Source organism: Lates calcarifer, linkage group LG7_2, assembly GCF_001640805.2.
Source record: "Lates calcarifer isolate ASB-BC8 linkage group LG7_2, TLL_Latcal_v3, whole genome shotgun sequence".
Taxonomy (NCBI): domain Eukaryota; kingdom Metazoa; phylum Chordata; class Actinopteri; family Centropomidae; genus Lates; species Lates calcarifer.
Window position 1 is genome coordinate 4,445,310 of NC_066854.1, and position 24,988 is coordinate 4,470,297.

The window sequence follows — 24,988 nt, forward strand, 5'->3', positions numbered from 1 at the left end:
GAAAACGGATAAACCCCCTCCAAACACACATTCATTCTCATCCTGCTCTTCCTCTTTTCATCCTCCTGTGTCCCAAGCCAAAGATGTGAATGCAGAAACCCAATCCTGTGAATCCTCTCTCTTTTTTCATGAGTGATTCCTGAAAGTAAAAATCCTGCAGAGAGAGAGAGAAATATAATCTCCAACAGGGAAGAAATTCAACAATATTAACCTCTTCTCTTCTCCCTATTCACCCTCCTGTCTTTCCTCTTTTGTTGTTTTTACTATTAATTACCATAAATACACCCGACGCCCACACAGCCATGCAAAATCAATTCATAATTTACTGCTGGGCTGACTACATGTGATGCTGATGAGCAGTAAAAATGGAAAACAGAGTGCATGTTATTAATACAGAGAAAGAGAGCTGAGGGAAAAAAGTCACAGATGTGGTTGAAATCTGGAGGTTCAACTGACCACCATTTTGGAAGTATAAAGCCCTTGTTACATAATATGATTTTATAGAGTGAGAAACCTTTGACTTCTGTGAACTACTAACAGCAAGCTTTTCGATAATTTCACTTGTACAATGTCAGTGAATTAAGAACGTAAGGTCCTATTCTATAAATACCATTGTGAAAGGACAAATCACTGACAGATAAACACTGAAAAGACTGGTAAAGCTATTAATTGTACTCACCTGCTGTCCTAAGTGTAACTTGAATCTGTGATTACAGGCTAGAAATGTGAAACATCTACTTAAAAGCAGGATTGGAAACCAGTGCTGCAGATGCAGAAAATTTCAAATTTGTGTATTTTAACAAAATAAAATGTGGTGTTTTTTAAGCAGCCAGAAGAAAAGCAGTGACACAAGCAGTGACCTGTTTTTGTTTTCCAACAAACAAAAATCAAAGAATCTGAACTAAAGGTTTTTCAGGCTGCTCTAGTACCATGTAGTTAGAAAGTAAAACTAACCTCATGATGCAGGGTTTCAAGTCCCTTGGGTCCCCCTCAAGAATGATATATTGGCAAAGATGATTGGCATCTTCTCTCTCATCCCATTGATACTGTCAGTTCCAGTGATGTTTAAAATACAGACTCTGTTGTTACTCATGTTGTCTCTTTGTTTATATGTTTCTCCCATCAGATTTCTCTCAGTATGTGATCTGAGGATATCTTGAATTTATTTACAATTTGATTGATGATTGATGATGATTTATTTATGACTTCAGCCTGACAGTATGAAAGATTAATGTTTTGTTGTGGTATACCCTCCCTCTTCCTCTATTGCTTATACGCACTTGTAAATCTTACATGTACTTCCATATGTGTCTGCTACACCAGCAGCGCTGAATGAACAGAGGAGTGCTTTTCCTCCCCCAGCAGAGGAGTTATCTGGATGCATGTGGGCTGCATTATAGATGCATGAGAAATCTAATGGAAAGTGAAGGATGCAGCTGAGTCACACACACACCACACAACACACATTTACACATGCATACATGGTTGCGTAAACTGGCATAATTTTTACTCAAATGCAAGCACACACACTGTGCATCAGTTTTGCACACAGCTGAGTTCCTCCAAGCATTTTGTATGTGTGTACATACAGTATTGGCCAAGAAACGGCTTCCAGAGAGAGTGGGTATGTGTGTGTGCAATCATGTGTGCAAGCTATTACGTATAGAGGCGTTTTATAGAGCTGATCAATATACTGTTGATTGATTCCCTGACAGATAAATCACTCTGATTACCTGCCATTGTAGCTCTAAGCCGTTATTGATTACACATGCACATGTGCACACAGTGCAGTACTCATATGCATGCAGAGATGCAAACACTACTGCACTGCACTGTGAAAACAAATCACAGACATGTACACAAGCATTTGACATCCGATTCTGATGGCATTGGGTTTGTGTCCCAGTGTGCAAATGATGTGGGTGGATGTAGCATGCTTGTCAACAGTAAGAGTTCATCTTTAGCTTTTTGGCCAGGTGGCTAGGTGTGCTTCAGACAGCAGGAAGAGGGTGGAGAGATGGAGTATGTGTTCTGTGTGCATAAACATACAGTTTTCTTCATCCAGTTAGCATATTCAGATACAGATTGCATGTTAATACCATGGTGTAAATAGGGTCTAGATGTTTTGACTTGCCAGACATTAACAATACTGCTCTGTACGTATGTCGGGACCCTGGTGTTGTGCACAATGTCATTTGTGGCTTTGGAGGGTAGGTTTTTGTAGTCTGCAAAAATAGTCCTGATGATCTCATCACAGATATCTCAGCTTGGGTGTGAGACTTAAAACTGTTAACAGAAAGTGTTGAAGGTGGAAATGCAGGAGCCAAACCAGGGACTGAAAGTCAGGATATCTTGCATACATTTTGGTGATTCTTCTTCTAATTTGCCTCTTGTGAGTCGTTAGCGTCATACTATATGTCAGACTTTGCTCAATGAAGCATGATGGGTCTGCTGCTATACAGTGGGTTATATGATACCCTAAAGTGGTCCTCAGTGGGGTCACTAATGCTTGTTGTAGCTCAACAGCAACAACAACAACAAATGAAAATGTTATATTGAGGAAAAAGTTTTAAAAGTTTTCAGGTCCTTTATCTAATTTCAAGTTTGGTAAAGGAAGCAAGAGATGAGCTACTGTGAAAGAACAAATGCACCAACCTGTTTTGTGTGTTTTAGTATTTGGTATTTCTGTGGGTAAACACACAAACAAACAGCACAACTTTGAGAAATCTGACCATCTGCACTGTTTTATTGAGGTGTCCTTTGGGAGGTGCATTGCCAAAGTACCATGGCAATGAGTGCTTAACACCACGTTGATGCCAAAACTGGAAATAAAAACCTCCCTCATTGATTATCATTTTAACTTTCTATCCCTTCAGCTCACTCGGAGTGAACTTTTTGCTGAGTCCTTTAAGAGGAGCTGAGCAAGCTAAAGCATAAAGTACTGAAGGACTACAGCTATTAATCGCAAGAGAGGCAGTAAAACTACAACATCCATCAAGGCATGGGCTACTAAACGGCAGTATTCAGCAGTTTGGATTGGTGAATTGATTGTCTCTCTTTACATAAAAACCATTTGCTGTTGCAGTTTAGTTCGAGTAAGCAAACACAGTAAATCATGCGTTCATATTTCATTATGTACAAACTCATACACACACAATCCGAGACACAAACCCACTGCAGTAAATGTCAAATCTGCAGTCTGGGATTTTTCCTGCTGAAAACGGACTGGTCTCTGACTTTCTAATCAATCTCTCCCATCCTTCATCTCTCCTATACTTCCTCCTCCTCAGCAGCAACTCATCATTTTCGTTTATTTACTATGCCACTGTCTTTCATTTGCTCAAACCCACACTTTTATCTGCCTCTTGTTCTCTCACTCTCATGCAGACCCTGCCTCACTCTCTCTTTACTGCAGGGTATTATGTTGTATGGGTGTGTCTTTCCCCGCATTTGTCTGCAGTGGAGGAAATTTCCCATGAGGCTCACAGATGCAGAGACAGACTTGGGAGCAGTGCGGTGCAGTAGCTGTAAGGTGATGATCCATTAGGCAAGTTTTTATGAGCATTTAAATGAAGGATGGTGTCAGTGACAGGCTGTGTGCTGCGACATTATCAAAAATCTGTTTGTGTTATAAAAGCAAGGCACCAAGAAAACTATGGAAATCTGTGTCCATCAAAGTTTGACAAAGATTAACTTCTAGTGACCACAGAAATCAGTAAAAACTGATGCCTTCTTCCCTAGATTTTCTGTTATTGACACAGCAGCAAATCATGCGTCCCAGAGAATATAGCCACTGGAGACTATTCTGACTAGAAACTCTGGGTCCAGTATTAACATTTGTTTAGTAATTGTCTTTAACCAAACCAGGAGATATATGCTATGATATCACAGGTCTGTGTGAAAATTCAATTTTACGCACCATTAGGAACCCGTGGACTTAATAACTGACTGACTGTGATTTAGACAGTATAATCTTTCCATTGATGTGAAGAGGAGGCTCTTAGAGAAACTAAATAAATAGGCAACACTTGTGGCCTATTTATTCACTTGTAGCTGTGCTCTAAAAAGCTTTTATAATGGGTTTATGATTACTTCTATATTCTGAAAGATGTAAAAAGTCTCCCTTTTTCACCAACTACTGAATATCAGGCCACAGTGCACATCCTTGGGGGTGACTTGATATAGCAGTAGGTAAAACCCTGGGTTTCCAATGATCTAGTAATTACCTAATTAACATTGATAAGATGCAACAGGATCTATCTGATTCAGCTCAGCAGGTGATTGAATGATCGATGACATGGTTTGCTTTATAGTAATAAATCAGAGCAGCACATCGCTATGTTAGGAAAAAGAACACCTGTCTGAAGTTAGTTCAGTAATCAGCAATTGGACACATTTTGGCCAACAGTCAACATCAAGTTGAAGTTAGTTTAAGTGTGTATTGATCAGATGGAGTGGTAAATGACCACATCTGCTAACCAGTTTCCTGGAGAAAACCTGTTAAATTCTAATTCAACTCTAATTATGTAGGAACAAATATAGTTTAAATATTTGAAATGCTGAAGTAGCAGTACGTACATTTACAGTTTAGGGAGAGCAAAGAGAACATAAGAGAAAGGCTGCAATATGTATACAGTGTGTGTGTGTGGGTGTAAGCGTGGGTGTGTCGCTGAGGTCAGACCATTACTGACAGCAAAGGGGCGGAGGAGGAGGAACGACAGAGCGGTGAAGGAGTGGAGTGGTTGATTAGAAAAAGAAGAAAAGTCCATCATCAGCAGGAAAACTCCCAGACTGTTGATTGCTCTGTTGCTACAGGGTGTGTGTGTGTGTGTGTGTGTGTGTGTGTGTGTGTGTGTGTGTGTGTGTGTGTGTGTGTGTGTGGTGGTGCATTGGGAAGCCCTGCCCAACAGAGCTGTCCAGCTGTCTGGTTGGGGAAGTTGCCTTCCAAATGTAATCCATTTACTGATGGCTAATGTCCTGATGGAAGAGTTTCCTTCCAAAACAAGATACCCACCATTAGAAAAAGACACAAACAACTCTTACTAAACGATCGCTGGCATGAAAGTGAAGAACATTACAGGTTCCCATTAAAGTTAGGAGACTTGATGCTTGCAAAGTAGTTCTAGTTCTTTCGAGGTTAGGAGAATATTTACTGATGAATTTCTGTTCACAACACTTTCATTGCAGGGGAGGGTTTATTTTTCATAATCCAGATAGAAAACCAGAGCTACACAAACAATATTAGCCCCTGCTGCAGTGCAGCAGTGTTGTTTTGTGTTTCTGTAGTGTATTCTTAACAACATTCAATGCCATAATTTTTATCCAGACTGCCTCAAAGTCCTGAATGCCTCAAAAAGAGTCATTTTGCAGATGTATTTCTTGCTTTTTTGCTGTGTAGTAAGGTATCTTTCATGCTATCTTCAGAATTAGACACTAATGAATTATTTACAGGTCACTCTCTGCTCTCCAGACTTGTAACCACCAATCTCAAATAACCGCTTTCATTAATGCACGAAAACACACAAAACTTTCTCTGTAAGAGACTGTACTGCCATCTGTCAGCTTCACTCTGTACCTTTCTCTTCCTTTTCTTCTTTGTCTCACCATTGTCTCTTCTGTAATGAGATTTGTACGGCTGAGTGAAAGCAAAGATATTTAGAAGATAGTGCTGCTTTACTGCAAGAGATGTCTCCGTCTTTCAGGCTGTTTAAGCCGCAGCAGATTGATGAAATCATAAATTAGAGTCCTGCCTCACCCTGTCTGGCTTTATAGCCACAGTAAAACACAGCAGCTACTGCTGCGGAGCAGAGAAAATGCGATGAATCTTGACCAACATTAAGTTCCACGAAACAAAACCTGAGTCAGTTGAATTGAAAGTATAGCAGACTTCCTCTGCAGTGCTAAAACAGAACAAAGAACAAAATGCAAATAAATTGCTTGTATGTATACAGCATATATATAGATCAATATTTATAGGCATTTATGCATCACAGGATGTAGTAGTAATGTGATCAGAGTTATATTAAATATGCATTCTCTGAAATTCAGATAAGTCTTGCTGTTTTGCAAGGGAAAAAGGGTTGCAGTAGAGATGGTAATGTAAGCCAAGCATGTAGAGGTACCTCTTATGATTTCTGTTCTTTCACTTGATCAGTTTCGTGGCTCAAATGAGGTGCACGTCTTTGACATAATGTCAAAACTGTTCATTTTTGATTTTTTTCAACTAAAACATAGAACACATTTAATCAGTCACTGGCCTATGTTAATTATTATAATCACCTCTCTCTTTTGCATTACCTGTGTTATAGAGATAAAGCCACAGATTCAACTTTAGCCTTATTTTCTTGGACTTCTCTGATGCTTGCCGATTGTTGATCTCTCACATTTTCACATCTTATCATGTGACGATCATGGACTGATGGTTCTTGGTAAATGACCCTTCAGTTTTATTTTAGTAGTCCTTTCCACAAGGTAGCTCAAATGTCTGGTGATATTTGTAGGGACACATATTGTCAAAGCTACTTTTTTCATCATTGTGTGAATGCTTTAGATATCATGCCACTTACACATATACTGGTAATGTCTGTCACATCACTCTCATTGTCCCTTTCTTTCTTCCCGGCCCTCTTTCATCTTTCCTCTGCAGTGCAGTGTAAAGCTCCTGGTGTAGCCTGCACAGCTCTCAGCCTCTCAGGCTATATTGACCATTAAAGTTTAATTATTAATAGACAGAGGAGGTCTGATCCTGCAGCTCTTACCCCAAGACTACACAGACATGTATGCACACTTACACACAGCTCTAAAAAATGGCTAGAACAGGTTAGTCTACAGACTAGATGCTTTAATACGCACAGTAGGGTCTTAGAGTCTGAAGTACTTTTCAGATCTTAGTATGATGTCTTTGAGCCTGATTCAAGGTTTTAACTGGGTTAAATTTAACAGCAGGGGTGCTGTTTAGAATTATGAGAGGATCATAAGTGTTAAACAGCAATTTTACTCCAGGTGGCTATTCTGATCATTATAAATTACACCTTTGTATTGTTAAAAAAATCAGGAAGCAAGAGGGTTAATGGGAAATGTGGTCTTTGAAAAACTTTCATTTGAATACAAAAATTGTATATCTCTTGTCATTGAAATATTAGTCTTTGTCTGGGTGTGGTTTCAGTCGTCCAGGTACATGACGCCTGCAGCAGAGTAAAAGGAGATGCTGTCCACACACAGAAATTTGCAAGGATTTATTGCAAGGTTTCAACCTACAGCGTCCTCGTCAGGCAATCCTGAGGAAGGACAGCCTCTCCCTTTCCTTTGCTGCTGTTTTTTTTTTTTTTTTTTTTTGTTTTACATTACTACAGTTGGATTTTTTACAAGACACCTGCAAGACTCAATCAACCTCACAAGCAAAAAATACAAATAAGATTTGGTCTTTAAAAACAATCAATACTCTATTATGACAAATATACCAAAATGATACTGAATTTACCAGTCATGCAGTGAATTTGAAACAGTCTCCAAGTGGAAATCTTAACATGTACTTCCTCAGTCTGGACAGTGTCATAACTTTGCTTGAGATTAAGTTTCAGAGCTGTCATACATACAAGGTTTGTTTTGTCAGTGTGTCAGTATTTTCTCTGAAAGAAGGAGGAAACAAAGACAGAGAAAAGAAAAGTGAATTGATTTTGAGGAGGTGAGTGTGATGTCCCACTGTCTTCCTTGTGTCCTCATCTAGCTCCAGGCCTCATGTTGTCATTCCTGTGTGTTTGGGCTCTGACCCTGTGTCACATGGTCTCAAACAACAATCTCTCTCTCTCTCTCTCTCCCTCACATGGTTGTGAACAATAGGACATCTTTCTCAGATTCCTGCAGTCTAATCGCGTTATGCAATCTCCCACAGACCACAGTTGGTTAGCCCCCCCTCCCCGCACACACATAGTCTCTTACTCTCTTCACTTTGTCTCTTTCTCACACTCTCTCTAAAACTGACTACTGACTAGGGAAACGTGAGGGAAATACAAAGTGCTTGTGTGTGTGTATGTGTGAGCTCAGTGGTGCCAATGGGAGAAAAGATCTTTTGTTTCAAAAGCCAAGTTTGAGCCGTTTAAAGGAGCAGTGCAGACAGTAGACATCTTGGATTATAGTAGAAGTCTGTGAACTGTCAAATTGTGCAGGGTTCAAATGACCTCACTGTTAATATGTGATTTGTTGGACATGTTATCAGCAGCTCACCCAGCTCTTTTCTTGGCTGAGTTCATAAATGCAGTCTAGACTGTATCACTTTGAAGGTTCTGGAAAAACACTTAAAGGCTCAGTGAATGTTCATCAGGGTTGTCTGTACTCAAACACTTTTTAAGCAAGAAAAGCTAATTTTTTTCTGTACTGTAGACTAGCAGCAAGCTTTCAGCTTAGCAGCCTAGTGTCACACTATTAATTATTGTGAACAGCATCTGAACTCGTCGCCGCAGAGGCCCTGAAGCACCCTCTGTATTTATGATCCATCCATTTTGGTGCCAGTGTGCTTAAGTACATATAGGCCCTCTACATCTCATTCATCATCCGACATGCATTTACTCACTGTATCTTACTGGCCAATTATCACATCCACAGAAAACGGATACACAAATTTATAGTACATACTGCACACATGGTGCACATGCTGATGACCGGATACTGCTTCATATGTGAAAATTGCATTTGCAAACACTAAATCAAAAGTTTTTCAAAATGTAGCATTTATCTTCTGCTTAACAGCTTGAATGAATCGGTTTAAAATGTTACCTTCTGGCATCAGAAGAAGTAGATTAGAAAGATTGTTAAGTCCTGTGATCATAATCAAACTTCAATGATAAATGTAGTGAATTTGGGTCATACTTAGAACAAGCCAAGAAAAAGAGAACAGACTGTAAGTAAAAACAAAGCCAGTTTGGTTACATAAACATACAAAATTGATGATTTCAGCACTAGAAAGTAGAGTAAAGTGAAATCAACAGAACAGAACATATGGATGAAAGCCACATTGAACCATTTCAGTAATTGATTAATCGTTGAAGTCATTTGCCAAACATTTGATGCTTCCGGCTTCTCAAATGTGACAGTCTGGTGGTTTTCTATGTCCTAAAGTACAGAGAATCCACAATGAAAATAATCATTAGTTTCAGCCCTGTACCAAACATATACAAGCCTGCAGAAAGAAGTACAACACCGATGAGATGATGCAGATTAAGTAATTTAATTATTTAAGATAATAATGGATTTTTTTCCTACTAGTGATTTGTATTCAAATAAGCCATTAAGAGTGCAGATATAGTATGCTATGTATCTGTATCTCTGAGTGAGTCAGGCTGCATTTTATTTATCATTTTAATATGAATCTGTTTCTCTGTCTCCCTCTCAGTCTGTCTCCCATACACACACATGCAGGGAGGCGGGAAAGAATCAAAGCATAATTCATTTTGCAGGATAAAAAATGGTACATTTCTAATGACCCATTAATCTGGGTTTACATTTACACACCCTGCAGGGGAGGAATCATTTTAACACTCATCATAAAGCAAACTGTAATAAATCAGGGAGGGTGGCAGCAAGAAATTTCTTTGAATAGATGTGCCGAAGCACAAAGGGGCTGGGAGGTTGCTGGTTCAAATCCATGCAAAAGCACAAATACAAAGAGGCTTAAGGTTGTTTGTGGTTAACTTTCCCCTCCCCATCTTCCTTCATCATAAACCGATTCACCCCGTGTGTGCTCGTGTGGCCTCTAGAGGCCTCGTACAGTCGATTATATAAGCTTTTTTCGCAGCAGAATCCCTTCGTGCGGGTCTCAGTATCGCTGGCCCTGATGGGACAGAAACCACTTACACTGGTGATGTTGACAGCATTAGACCAACCACTGGAGCTACACGGCAGCAGCCTGCCAATCTGTCTTTTTGAACGAGGATTGAGCTTTTCCAATCTGTCACTCTCCCAACCCCAACCCCCTGCTGTCTGCTTTAATGTTGTAGTTTCTCTTTTTCCCTTTCCAGATGTCACTTTGAATTCTAAGGCCAAGGCTGCTTTAATTCCTTATGTTTTGTATGAATGAAAGAGTGAAGAAAAGAATGAATGAAGAAGCAGTGGACATCGATGAAAATAGCCAAACAGCTCCCAACAATACACAGACTGTGTTGTTTGAGCTTTCATGCTTAATTGAATGCTGTAGTACGTTATTTTTTTCTTTCATTTTCCTGTCACTCAATAATCCTCAGGAGTCAAAAGGCATTAGTCAGCTGCTCGATGGTTTTAGCAGACGCTGCCTCTTGGATATTGCTGCTGTGGCTTTCCAAGCAGCCGCTGAACATAGCTGCTGGGATTGCGTGACAAAACACAGAAATAGCTTTTGCATCCACTCACAGCTGATTGTGAATAACAGGACTGAGCTGTTGTCTGGCATCTTCAGAGATACATCACTGCAGATCGCTGAGGGCCCCTGGTGGTTCATAGATTTAATCCTCTCTCGCTCTGAGATGCAGCAGATATAACAGCAGCTCGGTAATGTGATTACAAAGAACAGAAACTGTTATCTGTATGAGTTTCTGGAAAATACACAAAACACTCAAGATGCAAACAGATAGATGATAGATAGGGAGATCTGTCAGTTGAGAGAATGACTGTTAATGGTGTGAAGTGATGATGATCATTTCACAGTCTCAGATGACTTAAAATGAATAGTTAATCTTCATTCTCCACAGACCTAAGGGTAATTACATCAAAAGGTAACACAGTCATCATGTTATATAATGACGATGAAAGTAAAGCAGTTAATCACCAATACTGTAACTTAGCAATGCTTGTCAGTAAAGTAATAATTGGTCTGTGAGGACACCTGGTGGATACCATCAGAAAGTGCAACCATGTGCCTATACAGCATAATCCTGGTAGCAATACTAACATGGAAATGTAATGAATGTACTTAAAAACAATGTTAATATTTATATCTATTTTACTCGGGTAATTTGTCCCAAGCTTTATAGGTCAAAATGGTGAAAACTTTTGCTTTTGGTTTTATGTTCAGATTACTAAATGAAGGCTTAGCTTATTTTCTGCAATTACAGTTCTTCAGATAGTGATAAAAACAGTCAGATTAAAAAAGTCACTTACTTTGCTCTCACACAAACAATATTGAGGGAAAGAGGATAAAAAGAGAGCAAAACTGGCAGCCATTCACATGAACTGCAGTTAGTCTATCCATGTGGTTTTCACATGACTCATGTACTCTGTAGCTGATCAATTTTTACTCATTAACATCAACATTCCTCTAATTTTCGTGTTTATGTAATTCATTAGAGTTCATTTAAACATTTTTGGTGTGTTTCTGGTGAGATCTTGGTTTAGGTTAGATTACAGTGACCCCACAGCATCCTGACATTGCATGCAGTGCATGCAGTAATGCTTGATAGTCACGGCAAGAAAGCCTGGAGATGCTCAGGATGTACAGTGCCAACTTCTGGCTAAAGGGTTATCCATCATCACTCGCAGTGGCTTCAAAATTACATAACTGTTTGCAGTAAAAAAATGTTGCTTCTGATAAAGTTTTTTTTTTTTTTTTTAATAATTTGCCCTAGGTTTCCTGAGTGCAATAACATATAATACTGCTGGCCAATTGTATCCAACTTATCGTAGCTGCCTGAAATTACATGCAATACCCTATCTTACCCCTAGACGGTGCTGTTGTTTTGGAAACAGGATTGAAACAACGGGACATGTGAGGTCATGGATGGGGGCTCAGCTTCTTCTTATCTTTGTTACTAGACTGAAATTGAATTGTTGAGTCGTCTTTGTGCCTAATTGCATCAGAGGTCTTGCTGTTACTTTCAGATTATAAAGTGTTGTTTCACTGAAGTTATTGTTGAATGTAAATCAGAGATTTGGTCAGAACTAAGGGTGACACACGTTTACATTCAGTCAGGCAGTGTCTAGTTTGATTATGATCAAGTAATGTCTAAAATGTACATGTCATGTACATGTCAATTGTCATAAACCTTCAGAAATATCCTTTTCCTCTGGTTAAAATGTTTGTCATTTTTAGATGTACTCCAGAAAATACCTAGAAGCTGGCCTTCTAAAAATATAAAAAGCCTATTGTACATATCAAAGTACTATAAAGAGACATCTATGATGTTACTTTATTGGTCCTTGAATTGATTTTTCTAAATTATTTTGAAAGGACAGGATATTTTATACCATAACTCCTTATTCTGTTGGATTCCGTAGGAACATGATTTATTTCTTTTACTGTTTTTATTCTTTATATAAAAACTTTAACAACAAAATACTCTTATTACATTCAATACAGCAGTAGTGTAAGTCTTTTTGCCAAATTTTGCTCTAAAAATAACTGAAACAACTGTCAAAATAGCTTCCAATTATTTTTCTCTCAATTGACTAATCATGTTAGTTCTTTATTTTTGCTTTGTCTGTAGTGGATGGATATATACATGTAGCTAGATGGACAGATGTGAAGCTTCTTCATCGTCTGTCGTCCACCCTGATGCTAACATGTGGAAATTGGCATCACTGACTTCAAATATGCTAAATATACTCCTGTGGGTAATGTAAGGCCAGCCTGCTGCCGTTGTCTCTGTGTTGTACAGTCTGGTCAAAGCTTAAACTGATTGTTGGATTTGGGATTGAAAGAAAAGCAGGCAGCACCACACAGGTGATGACCTCAGCTTCTTATCTCTCCTCCCTCCCTCCATCCATTCGCCGCCCCCCTCCAGATATACCCTATTTCATTTTTCATCATTTTCACCCATTCCCCCCTCTCTCCTCCCCTCCCCGAATGTCAAGAGATGAAGATTTGGCTCTCGCTTATCCACTCGGCCCCGTGCAACCGCCGTAATTCAATTTTTCCAATCTTTCTAATCTAAAGATTTCGTTTTCATTTTTCTAATACTATCAAGGCAAAAGGGAAGGGGTGGGGGAGTGGATGCAGTGGTGGGTACACAGCTTGGGAACCATTTGTGAATATTACAACCTCGTTTAATTCCTTGACTTGATTAATAAGAGAGACTTCTTTGAACTTGTCCCTCCCTCTCCTCTCCTCTCCCTCACGTCATTTCACACTCTTTCTGTCATTAAATCACTTGTACTGTTCTCCCATATCTTTATCCATCTCCTTTTTCTTTCACTCTTTGTCTTTTTCCTTTCTTTTCTTTCTTTTTCATCTCTCTTTCCTTTCTATCCCCCTTGAGTCAGGTCCCAAGTCCTAAATCATTACGATTATTTGGCTCTGGGAGGGGCAGTGGAGCGTATGGGGAAATCGTTAAATCCATGATGGATTACGACGTCCAGATTGTCCTTTTGAATTAAAGAAAATGATAAGGAATGTATGAAAAAGAAATCTAAAAACAATCATAAGTAGATTTAGTTCTCAAGGAGAAACTGTGTTATAATGACAAGAGGGTGAGGTGGGGGCCGCACTGCATTCAATCACTGAATATCGGCTCGGCGTGTCCCCTTAAAACCTTCCCCTGGTAAAACGCAGCCGGGCTTAACCGGGACCTGCATCCACTCAATTTAGGCTCTCATCAAGAAAGCACTCGGCAGCCATCTTGTTTGTCGGTTTGTGTTATTACTCTCCTCCTTCAACCGTCTGAAGAGCAGAGCAGCTTTATAATAGCCGATTCTGCTGTGTGCGTGTATGTGTGTGTTCATGTGTACCAGCATACTTTATCTTCAGTACAGTCTGTTTTTGTATTATCTCCAGTTTTGCAGTATCATTTTCCATATCTTTTACTTGCGCTATTTATTGATTCAGCCTAGACCCCGACATCACTTGTTAAAATTTCATATTCATGTCATTGTGATAATGTACCAGACTGAATTCTAAGAAAATTTCCAGTAAATTGGCAAATGAAAATGCAAATTAATGTTCCCACCCATGACTCTTATGTGAATAATAGCAGTTGGTGGCACTGATTTTTCCGCTAGGTGCCATTAAGCTACTGCAAAAGGAGAGGGTACAGCAAGATGATGTAATCAAAAGAGCGGCAGTTAAACCTCAAACGATTGAAAACAACGTGGAAAACATGGTGAAAATATGACATTTATGTTTGTTTCATTTACTAATTTGAAATTGTTGCTGTTACAGTTTCCTCATTGCTCCACACAGATCTGAGCTTTTCGTCTGCTGCTGAGCAGAAATCTACGTGGACACTTAAGTCACGCGCATCATTTCTTCACAACACATCATGAGAATTGGTTACTAGCTGTGCTGTGAATTAGCAACAACCATTCACATTTGTTTTGATATCCTGGTGAAATGGAAGCATATGGTTGTTTTCTGCTACACTCACTAGACAAATACCAGTACTTCAGAAAAAATGGAGTTGATGATCACTGTCAACAGCTTCCTAATTCTCTGTGATACAACTTTAACACCATACTAGGGCTTGAATACAGTGCTTTGAAACACATTACAAGGAAAATTAACTCTGTCATGAGCTATTAAAGTGGCAATGTGAAAAAAAATATGAGCTCAAATCACCTGCAAGGCTCAGGACAAACAGGAGACTTCCAGTGTCTTTGTATCTGTATGTATCTGTAATTATTATCCATGGCCATCAATGATTCAGGCTCATTTGATTGTACTTTCTGTGGCCAAGGGAGAAAGCAGTGTTCTTCTGTTTAAAGCTAGATTTAAATTTTTTTTTTGCAAAACATTTATATCAGAGTAAACTCTTGTCCTGTATTTATGTCTTTTGATTTAAATAGATGGAAACAGCTTGTGTGTGTGCATGTGTGTGTTGTGGTCTGAAGATAGAGGGGGTGAGGATGAGAAAGAGTGGGATTAATAGAGGAAGACTGAGTGGTCTTTGGGGAGATTATGCCCTCAGGTCACCAAATGCTTAAACTCAGATTATATTTATGAAACCTTTTTTTTCCTAATTCCTGGCATGTGTTCTTACTTTGAGTACAGTGCTGGACGTCATCTTGATCTTTACCCAGTAAGGAAGTTAGGATTGGACTGTTGATGTACTGTTGCTTAGGGTTGCACAGCATGTCATGTATTTTTTACAGTCTAATAATTTGTATTATCACCATTTTGAGAGATGCTATAATCACACATTAAAATGTCTACAAACTGAAGCTTTAAATGTTGACAGTTCAAGTGCCTTCATAATGTGCTTCCAGTGTAAGTGATGGTGACAAAATCTCATCAATCTCCTCATTTAGTGCAAAAATATATTCCAAAGTTTATCTGTGGCTGCTATGAGATTTCTGTTGTCTGAGTAAGAAAAATCTTCTTTAAAAGTAACAGTCTTTTGGTACAAAGAAGTGCTATCCCGCAGAGCTGAGTTTTTGTAGCATCTGTCTAATTCTGGTGATCCTAGCTTCAAGCATGTAACTGTAACTTGGGAAGATACCCACTTGATTTGACCTCCAAACTTGCAGGTGATCTGTTGTATTGTCATTTCAGTTTTATTGATTTTAAGGAAGCCAAAAACAGGGTTTGTTTTATCATTCAATTTCACTCCCCACTCTACTCTTCTGCTGTAGTAATCTGTAGTGATCTTTAAAGCCACAGCAATATAATCTTCCAAATATTTTCAGAACATTTCATTATCATATGTTTGTCTCTATTATCCTTATCAAAGGCTTAGATCCTCTGACTGAAACAGTGCCCTTTGTCTTTTCTCTCGCTGTCTTCCCCCCTGACTTTTCTCTGTTTGCTCTCCATGTCTCATGAACCTGCCAAGAAAAGACAGGGGGCAGTAAAAGAGCATTACATGGCAATATGCAGGACTGTGCCCTGCTGTATTATACAGGGTGATGCCCTGGTAGTGTAAGAGGCTTTGAACAGAAAAACCGTGTAGTGTATTGTTATGCAGAAACAATGTCCAATTGATTAGTTTGTGAAAGGCAAGTGTCTTTTTTCCCCTCAAAGGTGGATTTTGAAAACTTAACTGAATCCAGTTAAATATTTTTTCTGTCAGTAAAAATCTGAGATGTTAAAGGAAAACCTTACTCATTTAGTTTACTCATAAGCCAAAAAAAACCCTTAAATGTTAGTTTATTAGTCTTTCACATGGGGGGGGTATTTGGATGAAACAACCAATCACAAAATCAAGAAAACTGTCAACAAACCGATCGATACAGAAAATAAGTGTTAGTTGCAGCCCTCATCTTCACTTTGCTTCTCAACATTACTTTCCACTCTCTCCATTGTTGAAGCCTTGAGCTTCTAGTGCAGCCTGTTAGAGACTGAGAATTCCTCAGTGTCTCATAATGTTCGCAGTAACTGTAAAAAGAATTGGTGCGAGAGGATATTTGTGTGTTATAAACACACATAAGATTCCTGGCATGTCTCATACTGATTTACTGTGGCACATGCCAACCTGAGAGCTTAACCTTGTTTTAACCCCAATAAAACTCTTTACTGTTCTCCTTCAGCCCCATTGTTTCACATCAGACCTGCTTAGCTGCCAATTGACAGCTGTCCACAAGTGTCTCTCTCTCTCTCTCTCTCTCTCTCTCTCTCTCTCTCTCTCTCTCTATGAGTATGTCTGTGTGTGCGTTTTATTTTCCATGTTCTGTTCACCCAGTCCCCCAGTTGACCTGCCAGTGAACCTTGACCACTGCTTGTTCAAAGAAGCCGCACAAGCTTATTTGTAGTCTGTCTGTGTGTGGACAGACGAGCACAGGAGGCCTGAGATTCTTCTCCTCTGTCTCTTCTCTTTCATGCCAGTTATCAAGCACTTGTTCACAGTTCTTTCTCTGTTTGTCTGTCTGAATTTAATGCCCTTCCTCCATGCTTACAAACCAATGTGTTTTCTTTATCTACCTGTTGTCTTGCTCTAACTCTGCCCTCCCTCCTTTAGCAGTAAGCAGCTCCTCTCTGGCTATGTCCAGTGTCTCGTTTAGTTATTTATAGTATGTGGGTATTTCTGAAGAGGGCTCTTCGAGGAGCCATATCCATTTCTTGATAAATGAAATTCCTTGGCCCACTCTGGGGTCTTAACAATAGGACAACATAGACACTGAGCTTAAGCAAGTCAGAACGTTTAAACACACACACATACACACACACACACACACACACACACACCTGCTCCATGGCTCAAGTATTTTTCTTTACTCACATACATGTTTTATCCACAAATAGTCTAAAGATTTCCTCTGAGCTCAAGGTTTTCAATCAGAATGATGCAGACTAGAGGGGAGTTAAAATCTTAACTGGGTTTCAGTCCCTGTACTGTTGTTACTAGACTAGAAACTCTCAATCCAAGGACACAAACACACAGTGTCTATCGTCAGAAAATTAATTCACAACAGTTTTGATAATTAAATCAGTCACTCTCTTGTTCCATCCTATTAATTGTGAGGATTTGCTTCAACTTAATGTCTTTGTAAATAAAGTATCTTTAAGTTTAGGACTGAAGACTTGACCTCAGAAACTGTGACGTTGTAAGTGGGATGTTTCACTATTTTCTGACTTTTAAGACTTAACTGAGTAAGTTATTAATCAAACGTATAAAATAGATAAAAATGGAATATAATAATAATTTAAAAAAATCAAAACAGATGAATGAAAATAATTGTTAGTTGAAGCACAAACTCAAATAGCAGCTTTCAGGTTATATGCATCTACCTCACTGCAAAAGCACAACTACTCAGAATGGTTTAATGCTGTTTGTTTAAAATTGTAACTTGCTGTCCTGCATTTTAAATCCACGTTTTTAGATGGTTAAGGTCAGGTAATTGACTTTTGGCTAGTTGCTACTTGCACGTTGTTACTTTTTTTGTCCTTCTTGCTGTTTGTTGGTTGTGTACCTATTTGCTTTGTTAAACTTGGCATTGGTAATTGTCACCTTTCTTATTGTGCAGTAGCAGTGTTGGATTTGAAGTTATTTGAGTTACAATACCACAGAATACCTTTTGAACACCACAGTGTCTTGCTTTTAATTGGATTTTTTTCAATTGTAATATTGTTTTATAATTTTCATCACATTAACTTCCTTCATCCATGAAGGAAAATTACTCAGTTTTTGTTTCTGTCTGGACCCTCGCAGATTAGTAGCCCTGAACTGGATTTGGTGGCTTGCTCAAGGACTTTGCAGTTATAGTCATTTCATCCAAGGCCAGAGTTTGTTGTTCTTTTGACGAGATGAAGATAAGATGACTTATAAAACTGCCTCTCGTTTAGATGGTCGTATTTCCCTCTAAAGCTGCTCTGAACATTCACGGTCAACTATATTTTATTAGTATTTTATTTGAATGTAATTGTTGCAGAAACACAGCATTTCAAAATCTCTTAAATCCTTTTGAATGTAGGTCTCTTAAATGTTCGCAATGAATACATACAGAAAAGACTCAAATGCGATAAATCAGATCCATTATCAAAAGTCATCACTGGGATCATATCACATGTTACCTTTGAACACATACATTAAAAAGTAGGCTGATCCATGGGACTTCCTTAGATTTTTATCGCAGGGGACAGAAGACACTGAGAAACTGAGGAAAAGAGAAAAAAGGAAGATGAGCGACAAAGAGGAGGAAACTGAAAATTGTGTGAGTCGGGGGATGTCAGGAGGGGTGGGTGATGTGGATTAAAATGGAATGCCCCCGGGCTTATCTCCATTTTTGTCTGGTTAAAGGACAAAGTGTTTTGAGGGAGAAATTAGTCCTTGTGTGTGGTGTGTGTGTGTGTGTGTGTGCAGATGAGTGTGTATTATCTGTCCTCCTGTGTGTCTGTGTGTCAGTTGATAGAACCCCTGGTATTCTTGAAAGGCTCTTATTGACAGACTTGATGCCCTTATTGGACATGAGACACGTGGCAGACACACTGCCTCGAGTGTGTGCGTGTCCAAGCAATTGCTGAAAGTGTGTATATCTATAAGCATATATTAATGTGTATGGCAGCCCCCTGTATCTGCCCTGTGTGAGCCTGAATTGATTTCCACACCAGAAGTCTCCTCTCTCTCTGCTGGTTGAATTTTACCATCATGGGGTGTCCAGTCGTTGCCCTCAGGATGTCTGATAACACGCAACAGAAAAAAATAACTAATGAAAAGTTTAAAAGCTTTGATTTTAATGGCTAATGCAGTGGCTGCCAAACTTTAATCATGTTAAATAACCTCTGAAATCTTTAGTCTCTCGCTACAAAAGTTTCAACTTCCAAGTCTTTGCTCTCCATTTTCTCTGCTTTGGTGTTGTATTTGACAGTGTGACATTGTTTTAATGACTTTACTCACCTATTGAACAAAGCTTATCAGGTAGCATTAATTGAAAAGTAGTGACTGGAGCAAAAGATGCGGGTGTCCTCGAAACATCATTTTCAATAAATGAATTCCTGTTATTCTTTGAAGCTAAGAGAATGGGTTAGCTTTGAATAAATCTACGTCTCAGCTTTTTACATTTTTTGTAGCAGCTGGCTAGGGCTTTTGTTTTATTAAATTAAATCAGTAAGAGAAAGAGAAGCACATAAATCTGAGTGACAGCAGACTGCAAAAAGTTCATATGGGGACAGTTTTCTTCAGCCAGTTGGCCACACATAGGCTGACTTTTTCTTGTAAATCATTCAATATACTGTATATGCAAAAGTGTGAGCATAAAAATTCAAGGTGAGTACAGGAGAAAGAGAGTGAAAAAAGACTCTTCACAGTGATGTAGGCTCTTAGTTTGTGTTTGGTAAAGGTTTAACTCTGGCAGTGAGAGTTGAGGCCACTGGGGGTGACTGAACAACGTGCAGATTCTTCTGTTCAGTCTGTTTCAGGTAGCTAGTGCTAGCTACAGCTGTCTGCAGATATCAGCTGGAGCAGATGAACTAATGTGCGAACCTTTCTGTTCTGTCTGTGCTGGAACGGATTATTAAAGTGAATGTATGTGTTCTACTTAGCGGAAGAAGTCCATAGCTGTGTGAGATAACCTGTATTGAATATGCATAACAATGACAGCCTTGCAGGTTGGTTCAGGTCTTTTATTATTTTTGCTCTACTGTCTTGCACTTTGTGCCTAAAAATAGGATGTTTCAATCATGATTTAGAAAAAATCGATTAAAATTGTGAACTAGCCTCAAGCTTGGAAACGAGATTTTATTTTTTGGTCATATTGCCCAGCCCCATGCCACTGATTCAGCAAAGCCTCAGATTCTCAGGCAGGAGATTCCCAAGCTTGCCTTATGTGATAAATGTAGGGAAATTATTTTTCCTGCTGCCCCAACAAACTCACTCTTAAAAGAGAAAGATTAACAATGTTCCAGATGTATGTAGGTTTGTACATTTTCCCACTAGATGGCATGATGAGGTATTTTTACTTACCTGAAGCACCTGCCTCCTCCACCGCTGCTACATTTACTCATTATGTGAAGTTTAATGTGTCTCTTTCCCTCCCTCTGCCCTCTTGACTCATGTGTCTCAGCCATTTAATCTCCCTCTTTTTAATCATTTAGTTTTGTATCACTCTGGCTTTTTCTCCTCCATCCTTTCATTGCCTCCTTTATTTCTTTCTCCCCTTCTCACCCCTTTTCCTTCCCCTTTGTGTGATGAAAAAGTGCAGTCTTGGCGTTTCAGTCTCATATCAAATGCTCATATGCGTAAAGGGAGAGAGAGACTAAGATGCCAGCCAGTGTGTGTGTGTGTGTGTGTGTGTGTGCCAGGAGAACATTGCATTGAAGCACCAGTGAACATCTGGCCTATGTGCCAATGATTGGTTGGGGAAGTTCCTCAGGATATAACACTTGAAAATGTCTTGGCATGTTCACGACAACAGCAGTGCAGTTTGCGCAGTGTGTGTGTATGACGACTGTATTATGTGTGTGTGTGAAAATTGGTGAGTGATTATATTTGTGATACGTATGTGTGAGGGATGATTGTATTGTGTGAGGAAACTATTATGTTTGAATGAGTTTAAGATGATTGTGTTCTTATGATTGTGTGTGAGTGGTGATTGTACAGTACTTGTGTGTAAAATTGTATCTTGTGTGTATGTGTGTTGGGAGCTTTTACTTCCCACCATTAGCTCTAAACCCTTTTTTTGAGCAGGCGGCTGATTCTTCCCTTGATTACTATTTAGACTTCCACTCGTTTACCGTGCGCCATCTCTCCTTTGTTTTATCTCTCCGTTTATACCTTCTGCTAGCTCGTTATTCCTCTTTCTCTGGAATCATTTTATTTTCTTTGCCCGTGGTTCATAACATTGTTACTTAGGTTCAACAAGAGGCCAGTAGAAGTTTTTTGTTCTACTTTCAACTGCCTTTTCTTTTTTCTTCCCCAGCCACTTCCTCCTTTTCTTCTTTCTTTTTATTTCTCTTTTCAGCATTTCCATTTATTGCTCTTACAGTTTTGTCTCTTCTTCATGGCATTCAAACTCTGATCACTACACACTTCTAACAGACTACACATTCACGGTATTGTACGCCACTGATCGCACATGTGTCCGCTGTGTTTGTGTGCGCCTGTAAAGGAGGTGGTGGCCCCGATCAGCGACGTCCGCCCAGTGCAGGCGGCGGGTGGCGGGCCGTGGAAGATGCGGCAGGGTTGTTAAAAGTGTTGTTAAGAGAGCGGCTGGCAGCTGTTCCTGACAGGTTGGGGATGGAAGGACAGATGGTGTTTGATTAGCGAACAGACCGCTGATGGAAGGAGAGATGGAGGGATGGTGGGAGGAGTGAGGGAGGGGGGGGGTGGATGTCAGTTAGAAGGGGGGTAAAAAGAAGCTGGAAGGATAGAGGGATGTATTCTTGGACTTAAAGATGGATAAATGGATGAAATGAAATGCATAGTAAAGGGAATATAGGTGATAGATCAATGGATGGATAACTTTGACTAATGGAAGGATTTTTTGATGGATAGTTAGCTGATTGAAATATTACATAACAGACAGAGGAATCAGTTCAGTGCAAAGAGAGATGGAAGAATGGATGGATGAATGGGAGTGAGACAGAAACCTGACCTGATGGAGAAACAAATATATGCAGAGCGTGCTGGGAGGAGGAAGAGAAAGCGCTGCTGGGGCAGCTGTTCTAAACAACAATTAGCTTCATTCACCTGGGTGCCATCTTAAAGAACTCATGCAAGTGAACATGCAGCGCTGGCTGATTAAAGTCTGTTCAACAAGCTAACAGTGATCATTGCAGCGGGTGATGGTCCAATTCAATCAGTCATTTATTTGAATGATGTCTTAAAGTTGATGTGTTAGAATGAGCCATAATTAAAGCTGAATTTAGTTTTCTAACAGGTCAGTCTGAGGTCAGACGGGGCTCTTAAGTCCTACATGAGCTGCATGAAAACACAAATGAACAATATCAAACAGTGATGGCAGAATGAATGTTCTATTGTTCAAATGTGCAGATGAGACAGTTTAGACAACACTTGGCTACTAAACTTTTCTGGTTCAAGAGATGCACAGATAATATAATTGACATTACACACCTCAGAGGGTCTTCCTTGTCTATGAAAGAAATGTTTGGAATATTTCTTAATGCATCCTAAAATCAGAAAACAAGACCAGAACACAAGAAAGACATAGAAAATCAAGTTGAATGCCTTTTAACAGCTGCTGTCATATGAGTTAATTTCTGCTTTCTTGCCAGAGTAAAAATGCTGACCACTGAATTATATCCTATAAGCGTAGTTGTTGGATATTAGATAGCAACTGCAACAGTGAAGTTGGGCAGTTTTTTTGTGATTATTCTCATTGCAGAAATTGTAATGTTGCAGCTACAGAAATCAACTGATGCTTCTGCCTCATCACAGGCCATTGCATCCATCTACCAATATGGCAGTGGATGTGAAGAGAGAGAAAAAAATCTCACTCTTTCAGTTCACTTTAGCAGCAGTTAACACAGAGAAGACAGTTAAAGCTATTAGAATTATGTTGAGGAGAGATTTTCTCCATAATAAACTCTCTCCCTACTCCATAATAACAGCAGCTATTACCCAAGATGTATCACTGTCATGCCATCTCTGCGGACAGTAAGTGTGTTTGTGTCTGTGTAAGTGTGTTTGTGTGTATGACGGGGTGATTGAGAATGAAACAATCAGCAGGCCAACACAAACACAGCTGTTTTATTGTTGCGCTGCTCAGATGTGCTTTCACAGGCAGACGGCGTGTGTGTGTGTGCGTGTGATCATATAGAGCAAAGAGTGACCCCACCTCCTGTTCAGCCCCTCCTGTTATAATGAAAAGCTTTGGCAGTGTAAGCTAATGCACAAGATACTGCTCATATCTCCCCGTCTGTATATCTGTGTTTTTTGTTCTTAAAGCTGAAATCTGCAAGTTGAGTACTGCCTACCAGTAACAACAAGATAAAGCAACTACCCAACACTACACTAACTTATTGTCCTTGCTCTGGCCTGAAATTGTTAAAAGTTACATAATGAGTTTCAATATATAAAATATCTAAACTAATAATCAGTCTTAAAGTAACATAATGTAACTTCTAAGTCTTTTTAACTGAGCTACAGTACTGCATTATTCTGGAACTTGCTGTGCCTGATTCCAACAGTTTAAGTCACTTATCACTTCTCATGGGAGATCATATGAGTGAGAAGTGCATACGTAAAGTTACTAAGAACAGGTGTTTGGGATGTTGAGTACAAATAACAGAGGCACCATTCTCCCATTATAAGTCATTATGCCATCAAAATGATTCTGAAGCTCTTATTTTGTGGTAAAATCATTACAGTGCCCTTTCATTGTACTTCATTATTTAGTCTTAAGTAAATTCTGCTCAGCCGTTTTCTGTTATTGTTGCTCTAACCAGTCAGTAAAGTGATATATCAGTCCCACTGATGTCATTTCCATGCTTGCTGCCTGTTTTTCTGATGTCTAAAATCACTTTATGTGGAATTATTTATTATTACAAGTCTGGTCACAATTTCTTCAAATTAATCAGTAGTAGTTTATCAACTACAGTTATAACCAACAGAAATGTATCTAATAAAAACTAAAACCACAATACAACATCTTGTATTTTGAAAGCCACTGTACGCTCTCCTCTGACCATAAACCAATTAAATTAAAGCCAACAGTCCATCTCAAACAAGCATTTTGTTTATGCTTTTATTTTGTAAGTTTGGTAACTTCCTGTGCCAGTTTTTTATTCCCATTTGACTTCTCTGTAGAGAAAAACAATCTTCACAGAGATTGCATTATTACATGATGCGTATGTTCTGCTTTGTTATGCTGTTATTGTTATTGTTGCATTATTGCATGCAAATGCTGCTATATCATTGTTGGAATATTATCTAAACTTGAGCACAGAAGAATTTGTAGCCATGTTTTATACACACTTTTTTTCTTTCATATTTACTGTGCGTGTGTGTGTGTGTGAGAGAGAGAGAGTAAGAGGAGAAAAAAGAGAGGCACATTGAGTGCTGGCACTTTATACCATGCTGGTGATGGTGGTTGGCATTGTGTGATGCCAGTTAGTGTTTGGCGCCAACACACAGAGGGCATGGTGTGTGTTTGTGTGTGTTAGGGAGGTAAGTGGCGTGAGAGGAGGGTGGATGAAATAAAAGCAGCGAGAAAGGAGAGGAGACAGGAGAGGTAAAAAGGGGAAGAGGAGAGAATAATATCAGTGATGGAGGGCTGAGAGAGGATGAACAGAGGAGGGACAGAGAAGTGAGAAGGATGGTAGGGCAACGAGAGCAGACAGGCCTTGTCCCTGTGCCTTTGTGTGTGTGTATGAGTGTGAGTCTGTACCTATGTCTTTTTGTGTATGTGTGTGAGTGAGTGTGTGTCCCTGTGTCTTTGTACTGGCTAATCTAGGCGTCAGCAGCTTTTTGAGGCTTTTGTGCTGACAATAATCACACAGCGCTCCTCTTTTCAATTCATCAGCAACAACAACAAGGGATCACATGTCCCCTATACAGAATCCAGAGAGAGAGAGGGAGAGTGAGAGAGAAAGGGAGAGAGGGAGAGAGGGAGGGGAGGGCATGGACAGAGTTAAAGTGGTCATCATGTTGCCTAGTTACTGCTTGGGTTGATGGTGATTTGGTGTGTGTGTGGGCAGGCA

At 39.4% G+C, this 24,988-nt stretch overlaps 1 long non-coding RNA gene across 1 annotated transcript in view; it reads left to right on the forward strand.

Moving 5' to 3' along the window:
• The window catches only part of LOC108873015 (uncharacterized), a 45,585-nt gene that overhangs the window by 18,520 nt on the left and 2,077 nt on the right, over positions 1 to 24,988 (forward strand). The window lies entirely within an intron of this gene.